The 9,051-nt window shown below is 42.5% G+C and overlaps 1 long non-coding RNA gene across 1 annotated transcript; it reads left to right on the plus strand.

Moving 5' to 3' along the window:
- The first annotated feature begins 3,134 nt into the window (after positions 1–3,134).
- Positions 3,135–8,403, plus strand: LOC310687447. The gene is made up of 3 exons (XR_014516433.1): positions 3,135–3,169; positions 4,354–4,479; positions 7,967–8,403. It is a non-coding gene; the product is annotated as an uncharacterized lncRNA (long non-coding RNA).
- The last annotated feature ends 648 nt before the right edge of the window (positions 8,404–9,051 follow it).

Below are 9,051 nucleotides of genomic sequence, written 5' to 3' on the forward strand. Positions count from 1 at the left end.
CATAAAGCAGTAACATAAATTTCTGTTGGTACATATTGGGTGTATACGTAGAGGTTTATGGCCATGCTGTAGTGTAGTGCTTATGCAACTGTGAATAAAAAGTGGCTGGGCTCATCGTCCCAGGGTTTGGGAGGGGGAGTAGTGACAAAACTGATTTCTAATAAGCCCCCCCCCCCCTTTATTTCCATAACATGTCATTGAGTCTATACTTTGAATAGTGACACCAGGGACCTAGAAGGGGCAGGGCTTGTCAGTCCAACCCCTGCACAGTCTCATCAGGGCTGGCCTTAAGGCAATTGGGCCAATTGGGCCAATTGGGCCCCATGGGCTGCTCCTAAGGGGGCCCTCGCACCAGGGCAATCTAGATGGATTTTATTTATATGTCTAAGATTTTGCAGACTTTGGCTGTGAACTGGGGCCCTACAAAAAAAAAAAATCAAGTTGGGCCCCACTGGCAAGCCCTGAGTCTCATAGTTGCTGGGCCCGAATTGCCCTGCCCTTGCATGAAGTCTTGGGTTTGCAATTTTGGGAGAGGAGAGGTTGCCTGCTGGGGAGCAGGCAGGCTGGTGAGGCCCCCTAGATTTAGAGGCCTGAGTTGCCCTGCCCTCACATGAAGTCTTGGGTTTGCAATTTTGGGAAAGGGGACACTGCGGCATGGGGGAGCAGGCAGGCTGGTGAGGTCCCCTAGATTTAGAGGCCCTAGGCTTCAGCCTACTTAGCCTATACATAAATTCAGCACTGCCCAGCATCCAAGAATCTAGCATCAATGGATCTGGAGGATTCCTGCTCCTCCACGAACTCATATCAATGTGTTCTAAGTCACTCAGAGACAAACAAGCAACTGACAAGTTTAAATCACTATCATCATCAGAATTGCGGACTTTGTCCAGCATCTTCTCAAGCCATCCCTGGGTAGAAGTGCTAGAAAGTATACTTTAAGGTTTCTTTTAAAGTTTGTTTAGTTCCTTTCCTTCTTAAAGATGCATCATTAATACAGCATGGAGCTGGTTTTCTTTTCCCCCTTTTTTGCAGTAAAGGCATAATGTGAGAGAATAAATCTAAAACAAAGGATGTATAATTTTATCATTTGACAGCTGAAACAGCAAGTTTTAGGGGTTGACTCTGCAATAAAGTCAGTAGTTTGTAGCCCAGAATGTCACAGATAGAGGCTGTGTGTGTGTGTGTGTGTGTGTGTGTGTGTGTGTGTGTGTGTGTGTAATGTCTTGCTGAAACTTAAAAGGAAGTTAACTATTACAGGTAACACAGGCAGCACCAATGCTGAGTTAGGCTAGTGCTTTGCATTGAAAAGTGTGATTTGCAGAGCTTTTTGTCATTCTTACTTCTATTATGAAGAGAGATTCCTTTTTTTATAAAAAAGGGAGCAACCTTTAAATAATTAAGAGTTACTTGCTGTTCGCTTAGTTACAAAGGTGGTGTGAAAACAATGATCTCTGTTCATTTTCATGTGGGCTGCTTTGCCAAGTTGTTGCTTAAGAAAGTGGTTCGACTTGAAAGAAAAACTAATTAGGCAAGCATTTTTTAATAACGAAGACTCTTTGTGCCTCTGGGTAGCAGCAACCCATTTTTTATTTTCTGTGAGGGATTTCTATAGCGCTAGAAGAAGTTATAAAGCCTTTGGAGAAATATTTTTCTTTTGAATATGAGTTGTTTGCAGAAGAGTAAAAATATTCCATGACACAGTCACTGAGGGACGGGTGATGCCAACCGTCTCACACCTTCTTGGGCAAAACTAACAATACTGCCAAGCAGGAATGTTACAACAGTTAGAGTGAGAAACTAAAGTTTTCTTTGGGAAAGCCCAGTCTGATCATACAAATTTCTTGAGTAAAGTGCTGGAATTTACCTTCTTGGGAGAGCAGATGTTTTGCATGCAAAAGGTCCTAAACTCAATCCCTTGCATTTCCAGGTATAGCTGGAGAGCACCCCTTTTTGAAACCCAGGACATGCTCTGCCTGTCAATATAGACCAGGCATGGCTGCGCTTGGCCCTCCAGATGTTTTGGGACTACAATTCCCATCATCCCTGACCACTGGTCCTGTTAGCTAGGGATGATGGGAGTTGTAGTCCCCAAACATCTGGAGGGCCAAGTTCAGCCATGCCTGATATAGACAATGCTGAACTAGAAGGAACAGGGGTCTGACTCAGCCTCCTCCGATCCTGATGCCTAAATGCAAAAACGTTGCATCCATTTACTGCAGCTTTTCCTCTGATTGCCATTTTACTCTTACACACAGGAATCTTGTAGATGTTTATCACAGAATCATAGAATTGTAGAGTTGGAAGGGACTGTAAGGGCGATCTTGTCCAACCCCTGACAATGCAAGAATCTCAGCTAAAGCCTTGCCCTGCATAATCAATCCCATGTCGTGACATACACACACCATTTGAAGGGCAATGCCCATCAATGCCCCAGCCCCCTCAAATATTTTATTGGTGGAGCGAAGGGACCTCGGCCCCCAGGAGTTGGTTCCTATGGGTCTAATCCATGTTAGTAGCCATCACTGCCTCCTGTGGCAATGAGTTCCATAGTTTAACTAACTAAGCAATGGCTTTTAACTGTCCCGAATCTTCCAACATTCGACTTCATTGGATGTCCACAAATTCTAGTGTTATGAGAGAAAGAGAGAGGAGAGAAACTTTTCTCTATCCATTCAGAAACTTCCTTTTTCAACACAGGAAGTGTGTGGGTGATGGAGCAGGTGGGAACAGGGACCTTAGGAGTGGAGTCTGCTCCCCATCCACATTTTATGCCCACACCTTCCTTCGAATGCATGAAGGGCTTATTGTACGACACAACTGACACGTCATTTATGAAGACTGGTATTAGTAGTAGTGTAGGAACATTAGCCTTCTTAATTCCAAATTGCTTCTTGCTCAAAGTCATTTGCCGTTGCTAGCACCGAGATTAAATGCTCAAAGAGTATCCAGCTCGTCTTCCTTCTCTCTCACACACACCCTTTGTTTGTTTATAATTGAACATTTGTTTTCCACCATGGGAGAAAGATGGGTGTCTTTGCACCTGGCTAGGATAATGTATGTAGATATATTCCAAGGGCAGCTCTACCACTCTGGGCAAGTTCTACTTGAATTTCATTTCGCCACAAACCGCAGCTGAATCATTCCTCATGCAGATAGGAGAACGACTCTGGTAAACCATTTTTTTAAAACGTTCATCAAAATCAGGTGCCTGTTCCTGGCAGCAGTCCTGGCAAAGCAATGGCTATAACTAGGATTAAGAGTGAAATGAAATTGGGGGTAGGAATGACAAAGAACAGGGTTTTTTATATTTCTTTTAATGACAAGCCCTTTGATAGTTTTTTCCCCAGGTAATCCCACTCTGTATGTGTATGTGTTTTCAAAACAAAAAACAAAAAAATCCCCACAACTATTGATTTCGAGCCATGACTCACATACAGCCCCTGTAAGCAAAAAAGATGAAGCTTTTAAAATGCAATCACCAAAACCAAACGGTTTTATTTCACAACAACTTTGAGCTTCACTTTAAAGCAAATATAACGCGAATCACAATGCAATGGCGATTGATGTTTTTCATCAAAACCCAATTATCATTCCATCACGGCATAGACTATAATGCCACATTGGCCGAGCCAAGGCAAACACATTGCAAGCGCCTGAAAAATTTTGATCTGTGTTTTTTGGAATGTAACTGCTGTTATTAGTTCTCACAGACATGTTTGATCTTGTCGGGAGAACAAGCAAACATTAAGTGGAAGCACTTCTTTAATCAGGCACTTGCAGAAGTTAACTTTCGCTAATATGTTGAATATAGCAGGGAGGGAGAACCACTTTTGCAGAAAAACATGCAGAAGGGATTATTATTTAAAACACACACACACAACTACAAGCTTAGAAAAACTGTAACCTGCCAAGCCCAGTGCAGCACATCAGCTGTCTACAGTGGCCTGTTAGGTGTTTGAGAAATCTTCTGTATTTTCCTCCCTGTCTGGGACTGCAGATACAAGGAGATGGTTAACTGTTTGCTAGACCAGAGTAAGTGGGTTGCGTATGTTGTAATCAAACAAACATGGTGCAAAATGTTTTAAATTCAAAGTATCAGCAAGTAATACCATTTATTCCCCAGTATCTCTTGGTTCAGGTCTACATATTGTTGGCTTTTAGCTTCAGTTGACACTGCATATCTCTCACCACTGGCTACCAAATATTTGGCTAAGGGCATAATATACTACATGTAACAGAGCAGTTTAGCACTGCCCTTGCTGTGTACAATAGTAGTGGCAGCAGCAGGGTATAGGAAACTTATCTTTCCCCATCCTGTTTCGTTTCAGTATGTTCATTTTTGTTGTTTCACAGGCTGGGATAAACAGGTGTGCTAGAGTTCGAAAGCATGTGTCAAGTATACAGTGAACATGCAGAGAAGTGCAGGTGGGGTATCGAAAAAGATCAGGTGGAAAGGTGGACAAGAGCAGATATTTCATAGTGAGTTTCCATCATAGAACTGAATGTTACATAGCTTGAGAGTACTCAAGAATAGATGCCTGAATTACCTTTCAAAACAGGTTTGGGGAACTCTTCAGAGGTTTTGGATGCCAGCTCCTATCGATCCCATGGAGGGTGGGAATTGGAATCTAGCAATGTATTGAGGTCCAAGGGTTCCCCATCCCAACTCTAAAGTCTGCTAGACTGGTGACTGGGAGCAGCCGCCAGGACCATATAACACCTGTCTTAAAGAATCTACATTGGCCCCCAGTATGTTTCCGAGCACAATTCAAAGTGTTGGACCAGTATACCTGAAGTAGCGTCCCCACCACCATCGTTCAGCCTGGACACTGAGGTCCTCCTCCAAGGGTGTTCTGCTGGTTCCCTCACTGCAAGAAGTGAGGTTTCAGGGAACCAGGCAGAAGGCCTTATTGGTAGTGGTGCCCACCCGTCAGATGTCAAGGAATAAACAACTATCTAACTTTTAGAAGACATCTGAAGGCAGTCGTATTTAGGAAAGCTTTTTTATGTTTGATGTTTTATTGTGTTTTTACTATTCTGCTGGGAGCCGCCCAGAGAGGCTGGGGCAACACAGTAAGATGGGTGGAATAATAATAATAATAATAATAATAATAATAATAATAATAATAATAATAATAATATAGCTCAAAGCTGTAGAAGGATAAACATAAGGTTCATCCACAAAACCTGCACGCCTAAGGTCAAAATATCTTCAAAAGGAATTTGCTGTTCTCAGCAAGTGCCAGGTTATATCAACTCCTATCCTATAAGGAAAACACCCATTTCCTTTGCTATCTGGATTGCAGGTCACGCCTGCTGCTGGCAGTTCTTCCATAAGGGCAGGAAGATCTTGATCAACAAATAACTGCCTTACAAAACCAGCTCCATGTAAACAATCTTTAGAGATCTGCATAAATCTTCAAAGTCAGCTAACCTACTTTCTTTGCTGTCATCCCAAAAGCAACGACTGGCTGAAATTCTGCAAAAGGCAGGCATGCTTAAATCCCACTGAAATCAGTGGGACTTAGGCTGCAGGCTTTTGAACACTTAAGTCCCATTGAGCTTAGCGAGACTTATTGCATACACACTTATACCTTGAAAGCACATTCAAAGCACATTCCCGCCTCATAGAATTCTGGGCACTGTAGTTTGTTAAGGGTTGCTGGGAACATTAACTCTGTGAGGAGGAACCTGCGGTTCCCAGAATTCTTCGAGGGAAAGAATGTGCTTCAGATAAATATTCTTTAAAAGTATAGTGTGTACACAACTTTACTTCTGAATAGACAGGTATAGGAGAAGACTATTTTGTTCATCCAGGCTTTTAAATTTCATTTCAAATCCAAGGTGTTACCCATTTCTGCTTATGCTGTCTGTTGCAAGGAAATGATTTAGACGAGGACTGGCATTTATTGCTTTTTGTTGATTTTAATTAATAAATATTGTATTTTCTAATAGTGCCTTGTTTGCAAGCTCTCCGGGGAATATGTACAGATGGACAGCTAAATAAATTATTTTATAAATACATAAAGGGTTGTGCTCCTAAGCATGTTACTATGCAGTTTAAGTCCACTGATTGCAATTGAAATGCACATCATTCACATATTTTAATTTTGTATACAAGATGGCATGACAAGAGTCAAGGTTTCGCAGGAAAGCAATTGTGGATGCCAAGATATTCCTGTTCTAAGTATTTGAGAATGTACCAGTATTTCAGGATGATTCATCTATAACTGATCTAGGAGCAGAGAAGCCTTGACCATTGCTCTTCTGGATTTTGAGCAGAGGTCTTTTACATCACCATTTACTCTTTCCTACTAGCAATGTTAGGGATTGAACATGGGACTTCTACATGCATGGAACATGCCCTACCACTGAACTAGGGCATGTTCTTTGATGACCTTCTCTTTCATGATTACTTGAAATGGCTTCCTTGGACCTCTTTTGATGTCTGGTGCTGTCAGAAGATGTAGGTCATGGTGGAGGAGCCCACAGCACGGCTCTTTCCCATGCCAACATTTGTGCCTCTTGGCATTGGGTGTGAGAAGAGGCAGTATCATCCTCCCATGCCACCCTGGCATCATTAGATCTAGGTCACATGGGAAGAGATAATGCTGTGGCTCTTTTCTCATAGTAGCACCCTACATTCTGGAATTTGAGGTATCACTGGTATGGAAAGATGTTGCATTGTGTATCCATGTGACTTAAACTTTCTGATGTTACTGAAGTGCCATAGCTGCAGCAATGGCACACAGGGCTCTCAGGGCTCTGAAGCCTCAGTACTGTCTAGAACCAGTCACCATATTCTGCTGCATCTCAGAATCACTGCTACCAGTTCTCCAAGGTGATATAGGTCACATTGTTGAAAATCATGGGAGGGGAGAGTCCTCATGTTCTATTTGCTGGTTTCCCATGGGCAACTGGTTGGCCACTGTGAGGATGCTGGACTAGATGGGTCATTGGCCTGGTCCAGCAGGCTCTTCTTATGTTCTTATATCTCTATCTTTCCACCCCTACAGGACAACCTACCATCAATTGTTCTATGGCAAGGATTGCAGGTGAGAGAAAGACCGCCCCAAAGTCTGCCACAGGTTGACTATATCCCCTTCCTGCCACCACCAGCTTTCCTCTGGGAAAGATCCTGGTGGCTTTGTTGTTGTTGTTTGCTGTTTTCAATTCTGTGTCTACAGGGATCCTGGGAATTAAAGACTCCTGGGAAGAGTGCTATGGTGTCATTCTGCCTGCCCGGCATGCCTAGTATACAGTGGTACCTCAGGTTAAGAACTTAATTTGTTCTGGAAGTCTGTTCTTAACCTGAGGTACCACTTTAGCTAATGGGGCCTCCCACTGCTGCTGCGCAATTTCTGTTCTCATCCTGAAGCAAAATTCTTAACCTGAGGTACTATTTCTGGGTTAGCAGAGTCTGTAATCTGAAGTGTCTGTAACCTGAGGTACCACTGTATATACAGTGGTACCTCGAGTTACAAACGCCTCAGGTTACAAATGCTTCAGGTTACAAACTCTGCTAACCTGGCATAGTTACCTCAAGTTGAGAACTTTGCCCCAGGATGAGAACAGAAATTGTGTGCCGGTGGTGTAGCAGCAGCAAGAGGCCCCATTACCGAAAGCACGCCTCTAGTTAAGAACAGTTTCAGGTTAAGAACAGACCTCCAGAACAAATTAAGTTTGTAACTAGAGGTACCACTGTACTGAGAATGGGGTACATCATAGGGTTGTTTTGCAATTGTTGCACAGTAACTGGTGCATCATATGGGGAGGTTGGGGGGGCACCATAAATCACAAATGGTGTCTGAGGCAAATTATGCACATGCATTAACTGTTAGGGTATTGTAAACAAGATAACACAACATGGATACATTTAATCACTATTGCCTATTTACAGTCAAGCACTACCATACGTCAATATCATAATCTCATACTATATGTTTAATCACCTTTCTTCTGACAGGAATTGGGTGCCTTTAAAGCAGCAGATCTCTGGCCCACCAGCCTAAGTACACCCAGTAGGGGTCCTAATTTGGCCATTGCACCATTTTCCCTATTCCATGTCCACCTGCCCCATGGTTGACAACATATGTGATATCAGGTGTGGACATGTGTCTGAGGAGGAACAAAGGATCTTCTCACAGTTGGTTGATGGCAGTTACCGAAGAACCTGTCTTTTTGTATTTTCATGTTTTATAGTTCTCTGGCTGCTGTGCTTTCTTTGAGCTTTAAGTGCACAGATGTGTCTTCCCCCACCTGGTGCCCTTCACATGTTTTGAAGTGCAATCCCCATCAGCCCCACAGTCACAGTCATGCTTACTTGGGGGGATGGGAACTGTAGTCCAAAATAGCTGAAGGGTACCAGGTTGGGAAAGCTAGCGTGGACTTCTATCTACATCAGTATTAGTCCTGGTGTGACAGCTTCCAACAATGTTAGACTGCAGAATTGTCCTGTAAATCAGTGTTTCAGGTAGATGGTTGAAATAAAATTAAATCTGTGGCTCTGTGTTGCCAAATAAATATTCATCTATTTTATGAACCAGATTCTCACAGGCATTAAGGATTGTTCTCATTTACACCTGCATAAGGCTTCATTGCATCTTTGGAAAAGTATTACTCTGTGGCTTGGTCCCACAAGTCATTCTTTCACACAGCAAGTTTGATTTTCTTAATCATAATTAAATGCAAATAGAGTCATTAGTCAGAACTGGAATCCATAGTTGTCAAGCCTTTGTTTTCGATGTTTTCTGTTAACGTGGTATTTTATTAAATATCTGCTCGCAGTACACATCCTAGCAAATATTCATTTTCTTCCTGGAAGGATACTTCCTGTCATTAGCGATCAATTAGAGAGCTGTGGGAGGCAATAATAATAATAAAAATAAACAGAAGATAAAATCCTTAGAACAGACTAGCATATGCAACAGACTGAAATGCCTGAGGATACAGAAAAATGTTTGCAAGGCAGTGACAGCTGGTGTCCACTGGGATTTTGGACTACTTGCAGGCCTGAGAACCAACAGAATCATAGACAAAATGTATGATGAA

This window comes from Podarcis liolepis (genome assembly GCF_965112155.1).
Source record: "Podarcis liolepis genome assembly, chromosome: 10".
NCBI lineage: Eukaryota > Metazoa > Chordata > Lepidosauria > Squamata > Lacertidae > Podarcis > Podarcis liolepis.